General features: G+C 35.8%; 1 protein-coding gene and 1 pseudogene across 3 annotated transcripts in view; one reads left to right on the top strand and one right to left on the bottom strand.

Annotated features, from left to right (window-relative positions):
- The window catches only part of BAZ2B (bromodomain adjacent to zinc finger domain 2B), a 330135-nt gene that overhangs the window by 260314 nt on the left and 51703 nt on the right, over nucleotides 1-18118 (bottom strand). The window contains exon 2 of one of the 3 annotated variants that reach the window (XM_086718692.1): nucleotides 15981-16059. The exons of the other annotated variants lie outside the window; for them this stretch is intronic. The gene's annotated coding sequence lies outside the window, so the exon portion shown is untranslated. The remainder of the gene's footprint in view (nucleotides 1-15980; nucleotides 16060-18118) is intronic. 3 annotated transcript variants of the gene reach the window in all.
- LOC112866023 (small ribosomal subunit protein eS1 pseudogene) lies at nucleotides 15763-17097 on the top strand (annotated as a pseudogene).

An 18118-nucleotide genomic window follows, 5' to 3' on the forward strand; every position in this document is an offset into this window, starting at 1 on the left:
ATTTATAGTTGGCCAGGCAGAAATGTGGGTAGCCTAGGGACCCCATTTGCAGCTGGCACTGGAAGCAGGCGGCAGTCTTGTGGGAGTGAGCCCTTAACCTGTGGGATCTGCACTGTGTCAGAATTGAATTAAATTGCCAGAGACTCACTGGGTGTTGGAGAATTGATGAATTTGTTGTTTTGAGAAAAAATACTCAATACATTTATTTTGGGAAAATGAATAAATGAGTGAAAAGTTAATTAAAAAAGAAGTAAACCAGGCCACCTGAGTGGCTCAGTTGGTTGAGCATCCAAATCTTGATTTCGGCTCAGGTCATGATCCCAGGGTTGTGATATTGAGCCCCGTGTCAGTCTGCTTGGGATTCTCTCTCCCTCTGCCCCTCTTCCTCACTCATGCTTCCTCACTCTCTCTCTCTCTCTCTCTCGCTCTCTCAAATAAAAAATAAAAAAATAAAAAATAAAAAGAAGTAAAGCATATTTAATTTATTCACATTATAGTCATTCTTACATTAATTTTTAGAGCTTGTTTTTCCTTTATTGCTATTCATTTACATTTAATTTCTCTACATAGACAATGCTTGCTTTTTTTCTCTTATAATTATTTTAACATAAATACTCTCTTTTAAACTGAATACTGCTTTCAAGTTTGCCAAAACTTAAACCAAAATATATTATCAAAATCAAAATCAAAACCAAAAAGTTGATTTCTCCTTTATGAAAGACTGACAATTTAGCACAGACTTACGTGCCTCTTATTTTATTGTATTTATCATAAGCAACTTGAGAATAAAGATTGTGTTTAATTAGAATTTTCTTTCCCAGAGATTAACAGAGTGCTTAGGACATGAAGTGTACTCATGAGCTAAAAAAGAAAAAGAAATATTGTAAGGGGAAAAAAAGGTCAGAAAAGGATTGTTAATTGGAAAGGAAGAGGGAAAAGATCTTCCTAGAAAACTGGAAAAAAGAGGAATACATAACAGGAGAGAGGAATACTGAATTTGGCCAAAGTATATTTTGGGTAATCTTCAAGAAAATAATTTCAGATAAAAAATCTTTAACAAGCCCTCACAGAGGTAAGTCATGAAAGGAGAACTTGTTGTCAGAAATTTGGAAGGGACCCAAAATGGCCAAAACAATCTTGAAAAAGAGGAACAAAGCTGGAAAGTTAACACATTTTTTTTAAGACTTACTACAAAGCTACAGCAATCAAAGCAGTGTGATAATGACTTAATACTAGATATTTATTTTTTTAATGTTTATTTATTTTTGAGAGAAAGAGAGACAGAAAGCGACCAGGGGAGGAGCAGAGAGGGAGGGACACAGAATCCCAACCAGGCTCCAGGCTCTGAGCTGTCAGCACGAAGTTGGATGCTTAACTGACTGAGCCACCAAGGTGCCCCAATACTAGATATTGAAATGAATACTATATCAATGAAATGAAATTGGGAATCAAGAAGCAAACCTTTACTTCTGTGGTTGATGGATACCTGACAAGAGTGCCTAAATACAACAGGTGCCTTTAAAACAAAAAAGTGCTAGGACAACCAGATATCCAAATGCAGAAGAGTGAAGTTGGACCTTTACCTCATACCATGCACAGAATTAACTCAAAATGGATCAAAAATCCAAAAAAAAAAAAAAAAAAGCTAAAATTATAAAACTCTTGGAAGAAAATATAGGTGTAAATCTTCTTGACCTTGGATTAGGCAATGATTTCTTACATATGATGTCAAAAGTGAAGGCAATCAAAGTCAAAAGCACAAGCAATTAAAGAAAAATAGATAAATTGAACTTTATCTAAAGGTGAAATTTTTGTGCCTCAAAAGACACTGTCAAGAAAGTGAAGAGACAACAGAAATGAAGGAAAATACTTGCAAAGCATTTGTCTAATAAAGAAATTGCATTATATATATAAATATACCTCTTAAAACTCAATTTGTTAAAAACAAATAATGCAATTTTAAAATGGACAAAGAATTTTAATAGAAATGTATCTAAAGAAGATATACAAATGAACCATAAACACACAAAAAGATGCTCAACAACATTAGCCATCAGGGAAATGCAAATCAAGACCACAATGAGATACTACTTCATACCCCTAGATTGGCTAAAATGAAAAGACAGAAAATAACAAGTGTCGGTGAAGATACCGAGAACTGAAGCCTCTAAATATTGCTGGTGCGATTGCATGTTGCAGCCACTTTGGAAAATATGTGATAGTTCCTCAATAAGTTAAACAGAATTACCATATTATACAGTAATTCCTTTCCTATGTACCCAAGAGTATTGAAAATATATGTCACACAAATATCTACATGTTTGTGTAGGTTTTGTGTATGAATGATCATAGCAGCATTTTTCATAATTGTTTAATATTCACAATTATTCAAATGTCCATCACTGATAAACAAACAAAATGTGGTAATCCCTACAATGAAAGATCATTCAGTAATAAAATAAAAGGAAGTGGAGATACATGCTACAACATGGATGAACCTAAAAAACACTGTTATGTGAAAGAAGTCAATCACAAAGGCAAAATACTGTAAATTTCCATTTTTATATGAAATTTCCAGAATAGGAAATTACTGGTTTCTCGGGCCCAGGGCAGTGGGAAACCATTAAATTGCTGGTCTCTAGGGGCTGGTTTCCAGGTAGTGGGAAATAGAGAGTGACTTCTAGTTTATATATGGGATTTCTTAATGAGGTGAAAAAAAATGTCATAAAATTATATAGTAGTGATGGTACACAACTCTGTAAATATATTAAAAACCATTGAATTGTATTGTATATTTATTAAAAGGGTGCATTTTACAGGTGAATTATGTATCAACAAACTTAGTTTAAAAAAAAACAGTTAAGGGGTGCCTGGGCGGCCCAATCAGCCCCATCAATTCTTGATTTCAGTTCAGGTCATAATCCCGGAGTTGTGAGATGGAGCCCCATATTGGGCTCCATGGAGCTTGCTTGGGATACTCTCTCTCTCCCTCTGCCCCTCTCCCCCACTCACGGTCTCTCTCTCTCTCAAATAAAAAAAAATATATAAATATAAATAAATAAACAGTTAAGAGACCTGTAGGCAATACTGAGAAGCTCCAACATGTAACTAATAGGTAGGTCCTAAAAAATGGATGGAGTTATAAAGAGGCAACATTTGAAGAGTTAACAACTGACTATCTTTTATAATTGAAGAAGGAATTCGTTTCTCACATTCAAAGTATAGTTTGTGTCCCAAGAAGGATAAAAAAATATATATCCACATCTAGACAAAACATCAAGATGAAATTGCAGAACATTAGGTAGGATAAACAGAAAATCACAAAAGATGTCAAAGAGAAAAAGACATATATTACCTCATAAGGAATACCGACAGACTATTCCTCAGCAACAAGAGAAAACATAACACAATGAAGTAATAGCTTCAAAACTGAGAAATTGTATACAAAATACAATCATTCCTTAAAGATTAGCTTGTTTATTTTTTCGTATTTTAGGGGAGGGCAATTTTAATTGTTGATACTGTTTCTTTCTTGATTATTCATTTACTCGGGTTTTTAAAATCCTGAAGCAATTTTGAAGTATAGATACTTTAAGTTCTTTTAGAAAATTATCTGTTTTACATAAGGTTTCAAATTTCACATAAAGTTGTTCATTTTATTTTGTTACTTTTTAGGTGCCTGTGATTTTAGGATTTTTTTTTATGTTTTGGTAACTCTTGATGAAAGCAATCCCTTATTATTAATTTCTGTGGTCCTTGATAATATATCTTGCTTTGATATCTACTCAGCCTGAAATTAATATAATCAATCCAGCTTTCTTTTGATTATTTGTCAAGTATACCTTTTATACCCTTTCACTTTTAATCTACCTATGTCTTTATATTTAAAATGAGTTTTTCTTCAATAGCATATAGTTGGTTCTTACATTTTTATCCGATCTCTCTTAATTGAAGTATTTATACCATTTACATTAAATATAATTATTGATATGGCTGCATTTAAATCTACCATCATGATAGTTGTTTTCTATCAATCCTACTTTTTTCCTTTTCCTTCTTTACTTGTCTTCTTTTAGATTAAGTATTTATTTATTATGGAAAAGAGAAAAGATAAAAAGGAAAAGACTCACTTTATGAAACTAGTTTAATTTTGAAAGTAAAACCAAACCAATTTCAGTTGCAAAATCCTAAACACACTGGTAAATCAAATATAGCAAAATATGAAAATACTATTAATAAATCATGATTAAGCAGTTTTTATTCAGAGAATACAAGGATAGCTCTATTTCTGAAAAGCTATTAATGTTAATCACAATATAATGAATTATAAGGAGAAAATTACAGTATCTCCTCAAGAATGCAAAAAAAGTATTCAATAAAATCCAAATATAAGTTTTGAGTAAAAACTCTTCACCAACTTAGTTAAAAAGTAGAAAATTTCTTTAACATGACAACTTACTATTAGTAGTAACAAATAATAATTAAAATGAAGAAGCATTCTCAATAGGGTCAAGAAAAAAACTAAATGTTTGTTGTTACCACTTCTATTTAATATTGTCCTTTAGTTCCTAATCAACAAAGAAAGTTAAGAATATAGGATTTCTGGCTGTCAGCCAAGCTGAAAACCCAGCCAACAAATGAGCATCAACCGTAAGACATGAGCAAAGGTATCTCCAGATTATTCCAGCTTACGGCTGGGAAGCCAACCCTAGACGCCATCCGAGGCATATGGAGCAGACACAAAGAAACCCTGCTATACTCTGTCTGAATTCCTAACACACAGAAACCGTAAAATATAATAAAATAAGTATTGTTTTAAGTCACTAAATTTTGGGTTACTCACTGGAACAATGGGGAAAGATTTTTAAATTAAAAAAGCATAATCATAAAAGAAAAAACTAACAATTTTTAAATTTCTATACAACGACGTTTTAACCAAAGAAAGACAAGGCACTGAGAGAAGATATCGCCAAGTCATATAACTGTAGAATAACAGACAGCCTGAGTTTGAAAAATGGGCCAAGAATAGGAACAAACCACAAAAGAGGAAACTTAGATGACTCATAAACATATAAAAGATATTTAACCAGGCAATGGGAGAAATAAAAATAACAATTAGGAACCACTTAATAACCAGTCATATTGGTAAAAATTTTAAGTCTAATAATATCAAATTCATTAAGGATCAAAAGATATGGAAATCTGGCATGCATTTTGTCATAGCAACTGTCCCCTGCATGATGATGTTATCCAGAAAAGCCAAGGATGTATGGCAGGGACAGCGGCTCCCAGAACCCACTCTCCAGATGTACAGACATCATTCCTCAGCGATCACTTGGGAGCAGTGAAGGGGACACCCTGAGGGACAGGTGGATGTGGTCTGCTGCCAGCCATGAGGTCAGAGCTTTCCCAAATCACAACACAGACCTAGGATTGTGGAATGTTAATGTACAACTATCAGAGAGCAATTTGTCATTAGATAAGCATTTCAAGGTACAAATACAATTCTAGATATATACCCTTCATAACTCCCACAGCTATGCCTAAGAAGACAGGCAGAAGAATATTCCTTTTAACACTTATAGTGAAAAACTATAAACACCCTATATATCAACTATTAGGAGAACAGATAAATTAACTGCATTATATTCATACAAAGAAATATTGGGGCGCCTGGGTGGCGCAGTCGGTTAAGCGTCCGACTTCAGCCAGGTCACGATCTTGCGGTCCGTGAGTTCGAGCCCCGCGTCGGGCTCTGGGCTGATGGCTCAGAGCCTGGAGCCTATTTCCGATTCTGTGTCTCCCTCTCTCTCTGCCCCTCCCCCATTCATGCTCTGTCTCTCTCTGTCCCAAAAATAAATAAACGTTGAAAAAAAAATTAAAAAAAAAAAAAAAAAGAAATACTGTTCAGCAATGAAGATGAATACCTTACAGTACATGAATAAACACGGATAAATCTGAAAAACAATGATTAGTGATAAAAACAGTTTGGAAAATGATACATATAGTATAATGCTATATAATAAGGTTTTAAAACATGCCAAACAATACTGCATATCATATACATATATGGTACAAATCCGTACACCTTCTTAGGAGTTTCTTAGGAGTGATTGACACAAATCTCTCTTCTATGAAGAAAAGGAAGAGAAAGAATGGGATTGGGTAGTTACATATAAGGTTTCAAGTGTACCTGGTTTTATTTATGTATAATAAGTTGAAACATATGTGGCAACAGATTAACATTTATTAAAGTAAGGTGATAGGTACAGTACAAACATTGTATTATTTTATAGTCTGTATGTCTGCAATGTTTTAAAATGTTTTTTAAGTTTTAAAAAAACATTGCAAGGGACCATGGAGAGGTTGGAGGCTTGAGAAAGTGAAAAGATGTGGAATCTTGATTGTGGAAAATGTACTAAGTTCAGTTTATTAGAAATGAGTGATACAATTGCCAGTAAAAATACAGTAATTGGATCACATGGAAGCAATTTATGAAAAGATTCGAAACAGTGCCATTTTAAACAGATGTTCCCTTAATACATCTAATAATGTCTATTTATGAAACATTCTACTTGAATTTCTCTGCCCTACAAAATAAAGAGACAGTTATCAAATAATCAAAAACAAATCTCTGGGGGTGCCTGGCTGGCTGAGTCGATAAAACATGTGATTCTTAATCTCAGAGTTGTAGGTTTAAGCCCCACGTTGGGTGTAGAGACTCTTTAAAAAATAAAATCTTAAAAAAAAAACCCAAAAATCTATGAAACCATAATATAAATTTACACAAAAGAATATTTTGTTTCTATTAGCAACTTTTACAGTTACCTCTATTCTAGAAGACATTTCTCTTGTCAAAGATATAGTAATTAAAATGCAAAGGATTCTGAATGTATACATATCTGAATAGAAAATGCTTTGACTTTATTAACTAACACAGTTTAAAGGAGATCTGTAAAAACCTGCTTAGGTCCTTCAAACTCTAGACTCCAAAATTATTGTGTAACTTTATGCTTTATTGAAAATGGTTAGAAGTTATTAAAAAACAAAATTCCACTTTTTGTAACAGCCTTACACTTAAATAGCAACTAGAACCTGTACCTCATCTCTCTGACTTTTGGAGTCTAAGCTTTATAGTTATCACTTGGTTTTTTAAGTATTTTGAGTAACCCTTCCTACTTTTTGAGAGCAGGAAATGTTTTATGCATCACTGTTTTCCCAATACCTAATCCATAGAGATGTTCAATAAATAATTATTTGTTAAATGAATGAAATGAATCTAGCCCCTAGCACAGACACAGTCTCAAAAGCTCTGCAACAGACTGCACAGCCAAAGCAACTATTGTGGGTCAGACCAACTAGCTCATTCAGCTTAAGATTCTGGAAATTATTTAGAGACTTTACTATCCTCAGGAGCTCTACTTTTAATACTTCTCCCCTAATATATCAGGCAGTAAGCCAATCATTTGGATCTAAAATTCTCTTGAAGATAGAAGACCAACCAACAGCTCTTTAAAATGTAATAAAAATATTTTTATATATGAGAATTTCACACTTCATGGACTAATTATGATTCAAGAGGCCAAGATTCACTGCTAATACTACAGGTAATGAGATGATGAGGACTAAGACAAGGTTACTGGATTTAAAAAAAAGGAGAATATAACTCATGATGCACAAAGGAACTATTTCAGTACAGTGGTAGGAACAGAAGACAAACTACTTTTTATAAATGTGATCATAATAATTATCTAGTTTAGATTTCTTATATTTAGAGACAATGTGGCTGATTCTACTAAGGGATAATACCACAACAAAGGAGCAAGCAGAATTCAAAAAAATCCTATGTATCCATATAATATAGGCCACGCTCAAAGGTAAGTTATCAACTATTTTGAGTTTACTATCTTTCTTTTTTTTTTTGCTTAAATGCTTATTTTTTATTTTTGAGAGGGGGAAGGGGCAGAGATAGAGCGGGACAGAGGACCTGAAGCGGGCTCTGTGCTGACAGCAGAGCTCCCAAAGGGGGGCTTGAATTCACGCAGTAGGAGATGGTGACCTGAGCTGAAGTCGGAAGCCCAACCTACTGAGCCACCCAGTTGCCTTGAGTTTATTATATTTCATATGCATTTTGATAAGACTGGAACATTAAGAGCAGGATGAGTTTTTTGTTTGCTTGTTTCTTAAGATTTTATTTTTAAGTAACTCTACACTCAATGTGGGTTTTGAACTTACAACACCAAGATCAAAAGTCACATGCTCTACTGGCTGAGCCAGCCCGGTACCCTAGGATAAATTCTATTTTAAAGTACAGCAATTTATTAAATCACTTTTCTTTTGATTTTTATCGTGACACAAGAGAAAATATCAAAACAATTTAAGAATGTTGAGGACTAAAACTCCAAACTGCAAGGTGCAAGGTGGTAGGTGGGAAGTAAACAAGAGTAATAGTACACCATCATAGGAAAAGCAAGTCACACACAGAATAAAATTTATTCCTGGGGCACACAGGTGGCTCAGTTAGTTAAGCGTCCAACTCTTGATTTCTGCCCTGGTCATGATCCCAGGGTTGTGAGACTGAGCTCTGCGACAGGCTCCATGTGCTGAGCATTCAGCCTGCTTAAGATTCTCTCTCTCTCTCTCTCTCTCTTTTTCTCCCTCTGCTCCTTCCCTACTTACACCCACATGTGTGCACTTTCTCTAAAAAAAAAAAAATTATTCCTGTACTACATTATTTACTAATTAAAATAATGATGCTAATAATTATAAAACAATTACCAAATCTTTTTAAAGGACATATTATATGTATAGGACTTTTTCTAGGCAACTGTGTTCATAAGAAATATAAAACCTAGGTCTATCATATGTTCTTTTCTCTCCCCATTTTTAAATTGTGTTAAAATAAACAAAGTTTACTCTCAAATGGTTCAGAATGAAAAAGCAAACGGTGAATTTTGAAAAAGGGATAAAAGCTATACTGGATGTTCTACACTATTCTTATTCTTGCAGCTTGACTGCAGCTTGAAATTTATGTAAATAAACAGTTAAAAATTGTGCCTAAGACATAGAAGCTACATATGGAATTCTAATTGATAACACTAAAGAATACAAGCAATTATTAGCAAGTAATTATGTAAAAATACAAAAATACATGCAATTTCAAAGCACTGTCAGTTTATCACACCCAAATTGTAAACAATGACAGATCTGTGTCTTTCATGAAACTGGATAAATATAATGGGGTCAATTATATCAGGACATTCTGTATATGGTCAGTCATTTCAATTAAGATTCAGAAATTGTGGAAATTACCTCTAGCAATGTTTATTAATATTATTAATGCTGAAAACAGGTTTTTGTGCATCACTGAATTCAGTCCTCACTGACTAACATTTAATGGGTCAAAAAGAATGAGTTTTCTGTTGACTCAGCCAGTGCAGTGATTGACAAACATAATTCAATAATACCAGAAAGAATAAAATGTCAACTTCTGTGTCTGATACTTACAAGATTCTACCAATGCTTTATTTTTATTCTATCCTTTTAAAACTATTTTCTCTTACTTCTGATTTACTTCCTTGCTGCTGTTTTTGTTGTTGTTGTTTTGGGATTGTTTTTTGTTTGTTTGTTTTGTTTTGTTTTGTTTGCAAGAGAGAGAGAGCACTCATGTGCACACATAAGCAAGGGAGAGGGAGACAGAGATGGAGACAGAGAATTCTAAGCAGGCTGCATGCCCAGCACAGAGCCGGACTCGGGGCTCTATCTTATGATGGTGAGATCATGACCTGAGCTGAAATCAGGAGTTGGATGCTCAACCAACTGAGCCACCCAGGTGCCCCTGCTTCATTGTTTTAATTTTTCGGTAGACTTTTTGTTTTATCTTTCATATTTTTTAATCTTAATTTTCCTTTCAATTGTCATTTTTATCTTATTTATTATTATATGAGTCTCAGTTTACACCAATAAGAAGAGAGCATTATATATGGATAACACAGATTATGAACATATGAATTGGAACCCTTTTTTTCCATCCATTTCCATATTAAGTCTCTAAAAAATCTGAGATTTAGTATATCAGAAGTTATACATTAAGACAAAAACTCACTTCTACAATATTACTATACTTGTGTAGATATCATATTTAGACTGCTGAAACAATGTTGCTTTCTCACATTATTTACCATCATTGATTTTTGCCTTATATAACTATTAATAATTCTATAAACAATACAATATATATTACAAGAAGTTAAATTAGAATTTATATTTATGGAAGGGCTTGATGTCCTTTGCTTATTACAGAAATGATGCAGGTAGGAAAGAATCTTCTGACAGAAATCCAACACTGTGTCCTATGATTGCTTTAGAGTATACTAGCTCAAATCTGGCCTATCTTTATGAAATTTTATAATTTATAAAGATAATTTATATATTTTTTCATATTTCTTAACGTATCAATGCATTAAGCTATCTTACACTATAAGATATATACTTGTAACATAACCATAAATCACAGAGAAAGTATCATCACAGAAAGGAAAATTGAAGTTTATAGACAGATTAAATGATTTACCAAAATTACATAGACAGCAAAGTAGCAGACTAGAGGATGTAAACACTAACATGTCCCTAGCCTAAAGAATGAGAAGAACTTCTCTTGGTCATGTCACAGGAGCAAGTGAAAAGAAATACAAAAGTGGCTATGCAGAACCAAAAGCAGCACTGTGTGAACTGATCTAAATCATCAAGATTATCTCTATAATATCTGCTAGACACTTCATAGAACCATAGATACCTCAGCACTTTATTTTGTCTGCTCTGCAATGAGCAAATATGTCCTACTTCCAAAATTTCTACTATACCAGAACCACTGAATCAGACAGTGATTTTATTTATTTATTTATTTATTTATTTATTATTATTATTATTATTATTATTTTTACACACATGGCAGATTTATTTTTAATAAAATGGGGCAAAAACCAGCTTTCTTGCCCGAGCAATTAATCTATAGAAGATAGTGTGTATATTTTACATTTATAAACCAGCAACCAAAATTGCTGAATATCCCCAGTAGATCTTATTGTTCAGTGGTTTGATGATTCTTTCTTTGTCTTGCCCACACCCATTGCCAGTGGTTGTACCAGATTTTTTCTAGGAGCATGCTGTCTACTCAGGCCTATGTCAGTGTATGTTTAGACTTCAGACAGTGATTTTAAAAGCTTTTTGTTTTGAACTGATGGTTACCAGAGAGGAGGCAAGTAGGGGGAATGGGTGAAATAGGGGATGAGGATTAAGGAGTGCACTTGTTGTGATGAGTACTAGGTGATATACGCAATCATGAATCACTATATTTTACATCTGAAAATAATATAACACTGTATGTTAACTATACTGGAATTAAAATTTTAAAAAGATAAAAAAATTAAAAAATATATATGAGCTTTTTGTTTGGGACAGGTATAAAAAAGAACCAACAGGAGAGCAAATAGTATATAATGTTATAATATACATCAGTTCTGATTCTTTCAAGATAAGCTCTTCACTGAGAAGTTTTTTTTAGCCTGAATCATTGTAATTATAATCCAGAACCAATAAAAGAAAGGATCAAATGTGTTAGAAACAAGGACTGAAGACTGAAGGGAGTCATGGAAAAGACTGGTTCACTACACGGGGATATTCTTACCCTTGCAAAAACTTTGATCAAAAGCATTGTTGCAAAAGCATAGCTAGAAGAGAATGAACATAGACACTCCTCAAAATTCACCTCTGACTCAGATTCCAAAGAGTGGTCAAGGCTTGCTCTGATTTTGGTATGTGGTTGGAGGGAGACTATTTCAAACTGGTAATATATAAGGAGAAACACTACAGGTTAAAATAAACACCAATCTTCTTAGGGCTTTTTCACAGCTATACAATAATAGGAATGCAGGCTGCAATTGGTGTGGGGGGGTGGTAAGGAGTTGGGAGTATATAAGGATACACAGTCTTATCAGATAAAATGTTCTTAGGCAGTGAGGCAAATATTCAAAGTTGCCTTAGGCAGTGAGGCAAATATTCAAATATTCATCATGTAGGCAATCTAAAGTTGGAGTAAAGTGGCTCCAGGCTAGCTCAGTCTGAGAAGCATGAGAGTCTTGATCTTAGGGTTGTGAGTTCAAGTCCCATGATGGATGCAGAGATTACTTAAAAATAAAATCTTTAGGAAAACCTGGGTGGCTCAGTCAATTAAGTGTTGACTCTTGACTTTGGGTACTGATCTCATGGTTCATGGGATTGAATCCTGCATCAAGCTCTGGGCTGAAGGTGTGGAGACTGCTTGGGATTCTCTCTCTCTCTCTCTCTCTCTCTCTCTCTCTCTCTCTCTCTCTCTCTCTCCCCTCCCCCACTCATGCTCTAAACAAACAGGGAGTTAAGATGGTGGAGAAGTAGGGGGATTAGGATTTTCCTCATACCTGAAACACAGCTGTATTGAGGTCAGATCACTTGCAGCACCCAGGAAATCAATCTGCGGAGTGGCAGTAGGATCTCCGTAGTTGGAGGGAGACAGCTTGGTGGGATTGAGGTGCGTGTATGTGAATGGGGGGAGATAAAACAGCGTCTGACTTCCGCTCAAGTCAAAATCTCATGGTTCATGTGTTCAACCCCTGTTGGGCTCTGTGCTGACAGCTCAGAGCCTGGAGCCTGCTTCGGATTCTGTATCTCCCTCTCTCTATGCCCCTCCCCTGCTCATGCTCTGTCTCTCTCTCTCAAAAATAAATAAACGTTAAAAAAATTTTAAAAAGGAAGAACTAAAAAAATCTGTAAGCTGAAAACAATAGAAAGCTTATTTAAAAAAATAAAGAAGACACAAAGAAATGGAAAAACATTCCACGTTCATGGATTGGAAGAACAAATATTGTTAAAATGTCAATACTACCCAAAGCAATCTGCATATTCAATGCAATCCCTATCAAAATAACACCAGCATTCTTCACAGAGCTAGAACAATCCTAAAATTTGTATGGAACCACAAAAGACCTGTATAGCCAGAGAAATGTTGAAAAAGAAAACCAAAGCTGGAGGCATCACAATCCCAGAATTTAACCTGTATTAAAAGCTGTAATCATCAAGACAGTACGGTACTGGCACAAAAAAAAGATGCATAGATCAATGAAACAGAATAGAGAACCCAGAAATGGACCCACAAATACATGGCTAACTAATCTTCAACAAAGCAGGAAAGAATATCCAATGGAAAAATGAGAGTCTCTTTAGCAAATGGTTCTGGGAGAACTGGACAGCAACATGTAGAAAAATGAAACTGGACCACTCTCTTATACCATACACAGAAATAAATTCAAAAATGGATGAAAGACCTAAATGTGAGACAGGAAACCATCAAAATCCTACAGGAGAATACAGGCAGCAACCTCTTTGACCTTGGCCACAGCAACTTCTTACTTGACATGTCTCCAAAGACAAGGGAAGTAAAAGCAAAAATGAACTATTGACACCTCATCCAGATAAAAAGCTTCTGCACAGTGAAGGAAACAATCAGCAAAACTAAAAGGCAACTGACAGAATGGGAGAACATATTTACAAATGACATGTCAGATAAAGAGTTAGTATCCACAATCTATAAGGAACTTAACCAAACTCAGCACCCAAAAAACAAATAATTCAGTGAAGAAATGGGCAGAAGACATGAATAGACACTTTTCCATAATAGACACCCAGATGCCAAATAGATACATGAAAAGATGCTCAATATTGCTCACCATCAGGGAAATACAAATTAAAATCACAATGAGATACCACTTCACACTGCTCAGAATAGCTAAAATTAACAACTTGCAGATCAACAGATGCTGGTGAGGATGTGGAGAAAAGGAAACCCTATGGCACTGTTGGTGGGAATGCAAACTGGCATAGGCACCCTGGAAAACAGTATGGAGGTTCCTCAAAAAATTAAAAGTAGAGCTACCCTATGACCCAGCAATTGCACTACTAGGAATTTATCCTAAGGATACAAAAATGCTGATTCCAAGGGGCACATGCATCCCAGTGGTTATAGGAGTGCTATCAACAATAGCCAAATTATGGAGAGAGCCCAAATGTCCATCAACTGATGAATCAATTGAGAAGATGTGGTGTGTGTGTGTGTGTGTGTGTGTGTGTGTGTGTGTGTGTGTGTATACATATATATGCAATGGAATACTACCCAGTGATGGAAAAAGAATTAACTCTTGCCATTTGCACAATGGAATTGGAGGAATAATTAGCGAAATAAGTCAGTCAGAGAAAGACAGAGATCACATGATTTCACTTACGTGTGGAATTTGAGAAACTGAACAGATGAACATGGGGAAGGGAAGGAAAAATAAGATAAATACAGAGAGGGAAGCAAAAGAGAAGAGACTCTTAAATACAGAGAACAAACTGAGAGTTGATGGGGGGGTTAATGGGTGATGGGCATTAAGGAGGGCACTTCTGGGGATGAGCACTAGGTGTATATGTAAGTGATGACTCACTAGGTTCCACTTTGGAAGGCACCTGTGGCTCAGTTGGTTAAGCATCTGACTTCGGCTCAGGTCTTGATCTCACAGTTCGTGGGTTCGAGTCCTGCATCAGGCTTTGCACTGACAGTGTGGAACCTACTTGGGATTCTCTCTCTCCCCATCTCTCTCTGCCCCCCCCACTCATGCTTTCTCTCTTTCTCAAAATAAATAAATAAATTTATTTAAAAAAACAACAAAGTTCCTTAAAATAAAAATAATATATATGAAAAAACAAACATTTTTTTAAAAAAATTAAAATAAAATATTTTTTTAAAAAGAAAATAAAATGGGAGTAAAAACAGAATTGGGACCTGGGCAGGCAGTTTTACCAAAGGTAGGAGTCTACATATGAATGCAATGGTCACAAAGAAAACAAAATAACAATGAACAAAAACAAAGACCAGTTCCCTCCCTAACTTCTCAGGTTTTTGAATGATGAACTAAATGACTGAATAAATCTATAGTATCAAAGCCTTCAGGATACAAAACAGTATACAGATAAACAGAGAAGGAAGTCAAGAAGAATCTACCTATATATTGTTAAGCAAATAGTAATTCTTTATAAATCTGCCCTTATATGAAGACGACTCATCTAGAAGAAAACCCCAGGCAAAAATTTTGTCATTAAAAGGTATGAAATAAACACAGTAGGTAAAAGATTAATGAAGAAGACACATACCAGGAAACAAGAATGAAAGACTGCTTTCTACACCCAGGAAAATTTCTCTCTGTAAAGTAAGTTATAAAATGAAATAAAAATAGAATGAATCAAAATTTGTGGATTTAGTTCAACTCTAGTCAAAACTCACAGGATTATTTTCTGTCACTTGACAAAAATGGTCAAAACATACCTGAGAAAAGCAACTAACATAAGAATTCTGAAATAAGTGAGCAAAGATGAGAGGTCTGTCCTAAGAAATATCGAAACTTAGGGTGCCTGGGTGGCTCAGTTGGTTAAGCGTCCAACTCTTGGTTTCGGCTCGGGTCACGATCTCACATTTGGTGGGTTCAAGCCCCCTGTTGGGCTCTGTGCTGACAGTGCAGACCCTGCTTGGAATTCTCTCTCTCTGTCCCTCATGCACTCTCTAGCTCTCTCTCAAAATAAGTTAATAATCTTAAAAAAAAATAAATACCAAAACTTATACAGCTAACAATTAAAATTAAGGTATTGAGGAAGAAATGAGAATATGAAAGAAACCCTTCTGCCTCCGTGAGCAGTGCCATGGCAATTGGCAAGAACAAGCACCTTACAAAAGGCAGCAAAAAAGGAGCCAAGAAAAAAGTGGTTGATCCATCTTCTAAGAAAGATTGGTATGTTGTGAAAGCACCAGCTATGTTCAATAAAGTAATATTGAAAAAACACTAATTACAAAAGCTCAAGGAACCAAAATTGCATCTGATGGCCTTGAGTGTCATGTTTATGAATTAAGCCTTGCTTACCTGCAGAATGAGGAAGGTACATTTAGAACTGAGGATGTTCAGGGCAAAAACTGCCTAATTTCCATGGCATGGATCTTACCTATAAAAAAAATGTGTTCCAGGGTCAAAAAATGGCATTACATGACTGAAGGTCATGTTTTGATGTCAATACTCCCAAAAGTTATTTTATCTGTTTTGTGTTGGTTTTACTAAAAAATGCAACAATCAGATTCACAAGACTTTTTATGCTCAGCACCAACAAATTTGGAAAAAGATGATGGAAATCATGACCTAAGAGGTGCAGACAGGTGAATTGAAAGAAATGGTCAATAACTCGATTCCAGACAGCATTGGTGTTAGGATGTCCTTGGAACCACAGTAGAGGGGACGGCCATCTTGCCAGCTCAACCCAATGAAAAGCCCCTAGTAGCTGCCAGAACGAATTGGAGGTCAACCAATCACCGAGCGACAGCACGACCTGACGCGGAAAAAGGCCCACCCGGACCTAAACCCTGAACCGCTGCAGCTTAAAAACCCCACCCCACCACACCTGGGGGCGACTTCCCTGACTCTTCTCTCTCTCCCTGAGTCACAAAACCTCGCCCAAGACCTTAGTTCCCAAATAAAGCCTTTGACTGCTAAAACTTTTTAGCCTCTGACTCCTATCTTTACCCTGCCTTACGCCTGACCCTAACAATTGGAAAAGACATAGAAAAGGCTTGCCAGGAGCACCATGGTGGCTCAGTCAGTTGAGCATCTGATTCTAGGTTTTGACTCAGGTCATAATCATGCAGTTTGTGGGATCGAGCCCCGCGTCCAGCTCTGCACTGACAGCACAGAACCTGCTTGGGATTCTCTCTCTCTCTGACCCTCCCCACTCACAATCAGGCTCACTCTCTCCCTCAAAATAAATAAACATTAAAAAAAAGGAAAGAAAAGGTTTGTCAGTCTATTTATCTGCTCCATGATGTCCTTGTTAGAGAAGTAAAAATGCTAAAGAAGCCTAAGTTTGAATTGGGAAAGCTCATGGCACTTCATTGTGAAGGTAGTACCTGGAAAAGCTACTGTTTATAAGACTGGTGCTACAGTTGACCATGTTGATAAACATGAGCCATCACTCCAAGAATTCAAAATTTAGACATTTAATGGTGAGAAATAAGAAATCTTATTTGCGATGTTTAAAAACAGAAGAATATGAAAGACATAATTCAAAGAATACAAAATGAGTCCTAATGAGTTTAATATATATTTTATTTTTTATCTATTTAATTTTAGAGAGAGTGCGTGTGTGTGCACACGCAGGCAATCAGGGGAGGGGCAGAGGGAGAGACAGAATCCCAGGCAGGCTCCACCTTCAGCATGGAGCCCAATGTGGGGCTCGATCCCATGACCCTGGGATCATGATCCCATGACCCTGGGATCATGATCCCAGCCAAAATCAAGAATCAGACACTCAACCAACTGAGCAACCCAGGCACCCCAAATATATGTATATATATTATATATATTTTATGTTTATTTATTTCTTTATGAGAAAGCGAGCAAGTGGGCAAGGAGCAGAGAGAGAGGGAGACAGAGAATCCCAAGCACTTTCTGTACTGTCAGCACACAGCCCAATATGGGGCTTCAACTCACGAACCATGAGATCATAAACTGGCTCAAAATCAAGAGTCAGACATTCAACCAACTGAGCCACCCCAGTGTTATGCCCTTAATATGTATTTTTAAAGTGATATTTCAAATTAGTGAAAAAAAGGAACAAGCATTCAATAAATAATATTGGGATAATGGGCTAAAAATCTGGGAGAAAAATTAAATGATCTATAACTCACAATTCTAGATTTCCAAATCAGACCAAAAAAGACATTTTAAAATATCAGCAGGAATATTTTTATCACCTTAACACAGAGAATGGCCTCCTTCTAGAGGTGGCATCTGTGTCAAACACTGCTCATTATCCCTCAATGTCCATTCTCTTATTTCTAGCTGGAGGGTAGAATCATACAAAAACCCAGATTTAGGGGCGCCTGGGTGGCGCAGTCGGTTAAGCGTCCGACTTCAGCCAGGTCGCGATCTCGCGGTCCGTGAGTTCGAGCCCCGCGTCGGGCTCTGGGCTGATGGCTCAGAGCCTGGAGCCTGTTTCCGATTCTGTGTCTCCC

This window comes from Puma concolor, chromosome C1, assembly GCF_028749965.1.
Source record: "Puma concolor isolate L17-30 chromosome C1, mPumCon1.1.hap2, whole genome shotgun sequence".
In the NCBI taxonomy this organism is placed as follows: Eukaryota; Metazoa; Chordata; class Mammalia; order Carnivora; family Felidae; genus Puma; species Puma concolor.